A 9,623-nucleotide genomic window follows, 5' to 3' on the forward strand; every position below is an offset into this window, starting at 1 on the left:
GAATTATTGGAAACGGTGGCAATTTTAATTTTTTTTATATGTGTCGCTAATTTTCGATGCTTGGATGCTTATTGTTTGATTATATAGTTTATGGTTTGGATCATATTACACTATATAAAAGATGATATCAAGTACATTAGAAAATAGTTATTTAGAAAATTTCTAATAGAAGTACAATTTATTTACAATTATTATTAAACATCCATAAGCTAGTCTCTTTCAATCTAACAAATACAACCATCGTTTAACTATTTATCACAAATCCAATTACGTACATTGAATTTACACACTTAAATCTTAATAGCAGAAAAATAACCCTAATACGAGTAGTTACGATCGATAAACTAAGGATTACTTCAATAAAAGATACACCAGTCAGTGACGGATCTAGAAAACAATTTCAGGGGTAGCGTAAAATTTTTTTTAATCATACATTAAGAAAGAAATTTTTTTTACGCGTTTCACGTTTACGGGGCCTGATTACGCGTTTCGCGTGTAGCGGAGCCCAGTAATGCGTTTTGCTCATGCAGGTGTCTGGTTACGCTTTTGGCGCATCCCGGGCTCGGCTTCGTGTTACAAGCGTACCGGGGCCCGGTTAACCTATTTGTAATGGCGAATCAAAACAAGTTGATTTATAATGGGTCGCATCAAAATAACCTAAACTTGTTTACTTAATGATATTGTAAAATTATTCAAACTTATTAGCTTACTAATACAATGATTTTATTGATATCTTTCGATCAAACCAAACACATATTGTTAATGAGTAGTTTTAAAGTTTACTCAACAAAAATATTGATAAACATAATATTTAATTAAATAAGAAAATAAAAGAGTTGCACGTGTTTGAACTTGAAGTTGGAATATTTAAACTTGGTGATGAACCGATGTCATCGTTTTCTTTTCTTTGATGTTTAAAAATGTTGCTAATAAGAGATTGTTTACTCATCTTCAAAGTTCCCTAAACAAAATTTGAACTAAAAACCTAATATCAATTCCCATTTACACATAAAACTAAAAGCTAAATCCCCTAATTAATTCAAATTTACTAATCAATTCCAATTTAAACATAAACCCTAAATCCCTAAATACTATAAATCTTACCAGAAAGATGGAGTGGCTGGTGGCAGACTGGCGGTAGGTGCCTGGAGGTGGAGGTGTCGTGGTGGTGGTTGGTTACAGTTTCATTGAGTAGAGTACCAGGTCTGAGGCCTGCTTCTTCCTCTTCTTTTTATTTTTATTGTGTTATTTGGGTTATTGAGGTTTTTGGTTTGGGCTTGGGTTTTTGTTGGGTTTAAGTATTAAATTAGTTTGACTTAAAATACACAGGGGTAACGTTATTTTTTGTTCAGGGGTAACGAAGCGCGAACCGACCACATTTTTTTTACACTACCGGTAAAACGTTGAAAGGTAGCAAAGGCTACCTCTCCTCATAAGCTATATCTGCGACTAACACTAGCGTAGATGCGAAATGTTTCTTTGTCTTAATTCACCGTCAATCTTACAAGCGTGCATACATCATTTAAGTTGACAATATTTTTGCTAACTTTGAAATTATCAATGTGGTTGGAGTGTGTACTAGGTTTTCATCATCATCATCATCATCATCATCATCATCATCATCATCATCATCTGCCTCGACTATTACCAAGCTCAATTAAATTATCACACGGACGGAAGCTACTCTTACAAATAAGTGATTCAGAAATTACCCCATTAAAACGGTTCCCTAACTTTTGGATTTGAATATCTAGCACCGTGTTACAACGATCAAACTGATCATAACAGAAGTGATATGTGATATTTGTTCGTTGCCATGCCTGTCTAGGTTAAGGTAACTGTCATCCACCATTTGAATTTCATATTGTTTTTCCAAAAAAGAGTTGATATCCTAAAAAATATGATACAAAACCCTATAGTATAACTTTTTGAATTGTAACCTGGTCAAATATTTAATCTAACATCTCAATCTTTTTTTGAACACATTGCGACGATATATTTGTGACCTCTAAATGTGAAAATGAAAATATAGTTTTCTTTCGTATACATATTAATTTCCATAAACCATAGTTTCATCCAACTTCCAGGTTTCAAACAAGTTTATCTAAATGACTACCCAACATTACATATATAGTTAAAATGAAGCAATCCCTCAAATAACTAATTTAACTTTAATTATCAATTCAATTTAAACATCAAGCAATCAAGAAATCAACATGCAAATAACCAACCTAACGTGTATCAATCAAACTATCATAAAATCATCACATTAAATTAACTATTGATGTGAAAAATAATACCATAAAATCTATTGGGCTAGATTATTGTTAGTCGCTATTAGTATGAGTACATATGCTCACGTTAGGTTTCTAGGGTTTTGTCACGATCTCTATATAAAGTATAAAAACCTTAATCAATAAATAATCCAACCTTAATCATTATATTTCATGGTATCAGAGCCACTCGAGACTCTCTACCACTTCCGCCACCCCACTCACTTACAAATTCTAGGTGTTCAGACCATATGTTCGATAGACACGATTTGTCGATCAAACTTGATGCGCCTGTCCTTAGAAGTTCTTTCACTTATAAAGTCGTTTGAGTTTTAACCATAATTTCACTCAGAATTTTAATGATTTGATTTTATTTAATGCTGATTGTTTGTAGAAGAAGTGAATAGCGAGTCTAATATTTTCACACGTTTATTATTATAATTTTAATTTTATTTAGTCATTTTCAGTTTTCTATAGTTTTTTGTCCTACTGAGTTGATCATGTTTACTATAAAACATAAAAAAAAGGCTTACGTTTTTTTCTTCTTCCATTCTCAATCAAAGACTCTGATCGATCTCGTGTTTGTTTCATACCACTTCGCCTTCCTTAGTTCGATTTTGTGCCATCATTTTCAACATGTTCAAGTTTTTCTATTTTTTTCTATCTAGAAGTCTACTATATGGTGCTTCATTTTCTATTTTGCACCTTCATTTTCAACTATGGATTAAGTATTGCATTTGGCAACAGTCATTGTAACGTCACCTTTATAGTAGTATTTGGTTTTCTAGAATAACGTTTGAGATTACTTGTAAGCTAGTTTCATGTGTATTGGTTGTTGGGTTAGTCCAAATTTCGATGATTATATAGAAAACACTCATGGGTGCTTTGGTACGTTCAAGCGACTCTCACCATTCAACAATGCTTTGTCGTTGATTCTAGCGTTGATTCATATTTGAAAATATACAGTAGAAAACGTCTAAACTCACCACAAACGTAACTATTGCTCCGTTTGTAATTCGGGTCGAGCCCATAACTAATTATGAACGAAAACGACTCAATTACCTTCCGAACATAGGCAGTTTGTGTTCTTGCGTGCCTGGAATTAGATGGTCAATTACGAAGTTTCCATCTTTCCAATATGAATTCAGTGATTTGATTTTGGTTGCTTGTAAAATAGATTTTGGTTGTTTGTAAAAAAAAGTGAACTGTGGTTCTAAAAATTTACATTGATACCAAACTCTTAATTGGATTAAAAGTGGTTCTAAAATCTTGGGGATGAGTTTAATATTTAAATATTATTATCTGTTTATTTTTAATTGTGTTTTATTTGGATTTGAAGTCTTACTTTGTTCCAATTTAATGTTTCGATGTTTACATAATAAATAACAAAGAATTATTATTTTGGGTCTATTTTCTCTTCTTCTCTTGTGTTCTAAGGAGATTGACAGTTGTCTCGAATAAACCATATCAATTGGTGCTTTCATTGAGCCTTGGCCAAAATGGCTTTGGAAGAACACTTGTGGGAACATCCACAATTACCTCGTCTCACTGGATCTAATCATGCCCTATGGATCCTCTCAAGCCGAACGATATTTTCTCTTTTACGCTATCTATGGCGACGGGCGGTTTCCCTATGTTGTTGAATCCTTTGATGATGAACCATTTTGGTGGTTCAATGGTTGGCATCGGAGTTCAGATTTCATCACATGGAATATTTTCACTGATGCAATGCTTAATCAATGTCATATTGGCGCCCTAGATAATCCTGATTTGATTGAACTTAGCAATGTTTCTACGTCTTCAACCACACCGCCATCTGCCCCGCTACCGCCGCCACCCCTGATTCCACCTCAACTGCTACCTTCAACTCAAACAACCAAATTGATGCCAAAAACCTTTGTTTCCATCCCAACTGGTGGATTGAAGACCGTAAAGAAACTATCAAAGGTTGTCACTTTTATTATCATCAAAAGGAAAAGCACACCACCAACTACAACTTTTGTCCTATCAGCCAAAATTGTTGCAAACTTCCGATGAGAAAAAACCGTACACATAATGCTTCCACGAAGCCGTACCGTATCGCAAATACAAATATCGGATATAGCGCTACAAGACTCGAATGGTGGCCACCGTGGTGCTACGTTAAGACCGCCCCACTTTGTCGTTATATGACTCGAGTGGAGATCGCCATGGCAACGACATTCCATCCTTGAGGACAAGGTTGTTTTCAAGGGGTCGAGAGTTGACAGTGGGATAAGTTTAATATTTAAGTATCATTATCTGCTTATTTTCAATTGTGTTTGATTTGGATTTGAAGTCTTACTTTGTTCCTAATTAATGTTTCGATGCTTTCATAATTAATAAGAAAGAATTATTATTTTGGGTCTATTTTCTCTTCTTCTCTTGTATTCTTGGGAGATAGATGGTTGTCTTGAATAAACCGTATCACACATGCATTTAGTTTTAATTTTTTTAATTATATTTAGTCAAATTCAGTTTTCTAAATTTTGCTTGTCCTATTCAGTTTAGATATACTGTGTAAAACATTAAGAAAAAAAAAGAAGGTTTAGTCAAGCACTCTGATCAATTGTTTTAGTTATTTTCATGCCAATTCACCTTGCTTAGTTTGAATTTTTACCTTAATTTTCACCATGTACAAGTTTTCTATGTTTTTATTAAGAAGTTTAATTTGTCGTGCTTCATTTTCAAATACGATTTAATTACTACATCTAGCAATAGTCATTGTAACTTCACCTTTATCAATTTTGTTTTGTTTTCTTTTTTCAAATTTTGAAAGGCGAAGTTATTTTAACTTTTATCATCTATGGTTATTCATTTTGGTTATCTGGAAAATTGTTTTAGTTTCAAAAAGAAAACTGGTTACAATAAACTTTGCTTGTCCTATTCATTTTAGATATACTGTATTAAACATTAATGGAAAAAAAGAAGGTTTAGTTAAGCACTCTGATCGATTGTTTTAGTTATTTTCATGCCAATTCACCTTTCTTAGTTCGAATTTTACCTTAATTTTCATCATGTATAAGTTTCATATGTTTTTTATTAAGAAGTTTAATATGTCATGCTTCATTTTCAAATCGGTTTAATTACTAAATCTAGCAATAGTAATTGTAACGTCACCATTGTAACGTCACCTTTATCAATTTTGTTTTGTTTTTTTTTTAAATTTTGAACGGCGAAGTTATTTTAAATTTTATCATCTTTGGTTACTCATTTTGGTTATCTGGAAAATTGTTTTAGTTTCAAGGAGAAAACCGGTTACAATAAACTTTGCTTGTCCTATTTAGTTTAGATATACTGTATAAAACATTAAGAAAAAAAAAAGAAGGTTTAGTTAAGCACTCGATCTGATTGATTATTTTAGTTAGTTTCATGCCAATTCACCTTGCTTAGTTCGAATTTTTACCTTAAATTTCACCATGTACAAGCTTCCTATGTTTTTATTAAGAAGTTTAATATGTCATGCTTCATTTTCAAATACGCTTTAATTACTACATCTAGCAATAGTAATTGTAACGTCACCATTGTAACGTCACCTTTATCAATTTTGTTTTGTTTTTTTTTTTTAATTTTGAACAACGAAGTTATTTTAACTTTTATCATCTATGGTTATTCATTTTGGTTATCTGGAAAATTGTTTTAGTTTCAAAAAGAAAACTGGTTACAATAAACTTTGCTTGTCCTATTCATTTTAGATATACTGTATTAAACATTAAGGAAAAAAAAGAAGGTTTAGTTAAGCACTCTGATCGATTGTTTTAGTTATTTTCATGCCAATTCACCTTTCTTAGTTCGAATTTTTACCTTAATTTTCATCATGTATAAGTTTCCTATGTTTTTTATTAAGAAGTTTAATATGTCATGCTTCATTTTCAAATCGGTTTGATTACTACATCTAGCAATAGTAATTGTAACGTCACCATTGTAACGTCACCTTTATAAATTTTGTTTTGTTTTTTTTTAAATTTTGAACGGCGAAGTTATTTTAAATTTTATCATCTTTGGTTACTCATTTTGGTTATCTGGAAAATTGTTTTAGTTTCAAGGAGAAAACCGGTTACAATAAACTTTGCTTGTCCTATTCAGTTTAGATATACTGTATAAAACATTAAGAAAAAAAAAAGAAGGTTTAGTTAAGCACTCGATCTGATTGATTATTTTAGTTAGTTTCATGCCAATTCACCTTGCTTAGTTCGAATTTTTACCTTAATTTTCACCATGTACAAGCTTCCTATGTTTTTATTAAGAAGTTTAATATGTCATGCTTCATTTTCAAATACGCTTTAATTACTACATCTAGCAATAGTAATTGTAACGTCACCATTGTAATGTCACCTTTATCAATTTTGTTTTGTTTTTTTTTTAATTTTGAACGGCGAAGTTATTTTAACTTTTATCATCTATGGTTATTCATTTTGGTTATCTGGAAAATTGTTTTAGTTTCAAAAAGAAGGTTTAGTCAAGCACTCTGATCGATTATTTTAGTTACTTTCATGCCATTTCACCTTGTTTAGTTCGAATTTTTACCTTAATTTTCACCACGTACAAGTTTCCTATGTTTTTATTAAGAAATTTAATATATCGTGCTTCATTTTCAAATATGGTTTAATTACTACATCTAGCAATAGTCATTGTAACGTCACCTTTACCAATTTTGTTTTATTTTTTTTTTGCTAATTTTTGAACAACGAAGTTATTTTAACTTTTGTAATCTATGGTTATTGGAAAATTGTTTTAGCTTCAAGAAGAAAATTGGCAACAATAAACTCATAAACTCATATTGGCCTGCCAAATAAGTTTTGTTTATGTTTGTACATATCGTCATATATCATCTATATTGTTTGTTTATACACACCAGAAGCTCATAGATTTGTTTCTTGTTGGTCATGCACATGGGCGGATCTAATGAAGAAAAGGGTGGTTCCTCGGAACCACCCGAGTTTCGAAATAATAGTGTACGGATATATAGAAGATACTAGATGAATCACCTTATAAATTAAGAGGGAACCACCCTATTAACAATTGAAATGATGGTCTGGTTGGCAAGATGTTGTTCTTCTAAGCTCAAGGTCACGAGTTTGATTCCATGATAAAGCAGTTTTATGGATTATTTTTCCTAATCCGTAACTCTTTGTGATAGGCACATTTTGGCCTTTCTAATTATTTTGTTAATTATAACATCTGTTTGGTTTTTATTATATGTTTTGTGTTACATTAATTTCTGATATAGCATGGTTGAGTTTCATGAAGCTGCTGGTGTTTCATTCGGTACTCTGTATAAGGTACTCTTACCATTTAGGTCCAAGTGCTTTTATAAACAAATAGTGTTTCGTATATTATTTTGAAATGTTTTATTTAAATATTTGTAGAGTGCCGGAAAACAAGCAATTGCCGAAATTGTCCCAACTCTTCTTCATGCTTTGGAAGATGATGACATGGCAGCACCTGCCCTTCATGGTCAACAAATTTTGAGGTATTAAGAAACAAGATAGTATTATTACCCAAGCCAAAAAGATGAAATTAGATAGGCCATCTACTTAGAAGTCTATGCCAACCACCTCTGTGCGTCGCGGGCTCATGCTTTTCCCCAGCCACCTTATTCCAGACTTGTTCGTTGTTACTCATCCTCGAATCCTCCGACCGTGATGGTGACTTTAGATTCATTTGTTAATTGTTCTTGATATTGTTAATTGTATAGATTCAATTATTTATTGTTAAGTTATTTGTTAAATTTTAGATTATAATTAGCAAATTAAACCAATCGTAAAGCATTATTATGTAATGAACCGACCCGAATCGTCAAACCGACCCGAAAATTTTATACCCGATTCCATGAAATTGAATCATTTAATACTAGTGCACCACCTAAAAATAATTCCTGGATCCGCCACTGGTCATGCAGAGACTTTTCCCTAGGTTACTCATCAATACAACTTCCACTAAGCACACCAAACTATTATCCCATCTCATTCATAACGTTCCATCGCGTCTGTAAGGCCCTAGACCCCGGGTGTCCTACTTTCACGCTAGTTGGATTTACTCATTCACATAATTCGGAAAGTCAGAGTTAATTAAAACAAATTGTGGAATAAAAGTCAACCATTCTTACATGACACTAATACTTTGTCTTAAACGGAAATAACATAAGTCTTAGACATTAAATATAAATAACATGTGACTCTTCTTTTCTTCGATGCCAGTCTTTTTTTAATTGCCATGTGTCTCCCTCATGCAACCTGTCTCATCCTATTAGCCTGCGTGCATACTAAAAGTCAGCTACGCTGAGTGAGTTCTAGATAATCAATTAACAAACATACATTAATAGTCATACTTAAACGTGTCCGAAGATACGTATTTCACACATTACTTACTATTATTCATTCATACATACATTACATACATGCATACATATTTACATACTTTCTTTCATACTCTTCCTATGGTATACCGTAAACTATTCTGCTTCTTCTATCTCAGATATTCTTAGGCACTGGTCCCTCTATCTAAGATATTATCAGGGTCTGGTCCCTTCTGTCACAATCTCAGATATTATTAGGGTCTGGTCCCTTTCGTCTCAGATATTATTAGGGTCTGGTCCCTTTGTCTCACAAAACCATATATCCATACATGTCTCTCAACTATCCATACATTCATTCATACCTTCATTATCATACGTGCATACTTTACCTGTCTTATGTATATAATATATATATACAAATTCATTCATATAATCATCATATAATGATAATATTTAATGCACAATCATACACGTATCTTATACTTATCACTTAGGATAAGTATTTTATCTACCACATAGGAGTATGCACACAGCCCCGAAAAAAGTTACAAAGAAAGGGGCTAGAACTCACTTGTAGACGATTCCTCTCCGAATTAATAGTAATGTCTTTCTTCAACTGTGCTTGACTAACTGTTAATAACGTACACACATTAATCTCTATAATTGCTTGTTTATTTATTTTATTGCGTTAACGGAGTTAACTGTTAAGTTAACTGAACCGACCTGTAACCTTTTGAACCGATCTTATTAATTTAATATACATAACCTTATTTATTATTATTATTATTATACTTGCTTCTTTAGTATTAATTCGCATCCTTAACGCATTTATGAGTTAACGTTTCCTTAAGCGGGTTCGGGTGTAATTTATTTCACACTATTCATTCTTCTTCTTCTTATTATTTACCAAACGCCCCCTACCTACCTAAATACACAAGTCCCCCATCACCTCCCTCCTTAGCTTCAACACCAGCAGCCGCCACCCATCTTACTTCCGGCCATCGGGATGACGACCATCAACGGTCGGGTTTGGG

Source organism: Bidens hawaiensis, unplaced genomic scaffold (assembly GCF_021521415.1).
Source record: "Bidens hawaiensis isolate Kalapana, Puna unplaced genomic scaffold, B.hawaiensis_p1.1 tig00021036_1, whole genome shotgun sequence".
Lineage (NCBI taxonomy): Eukaryota > Viridiplantae > Streptophyta > Magnoliopsida > Asterales > Asteraceae > Bidens > Bidens hawaiensis.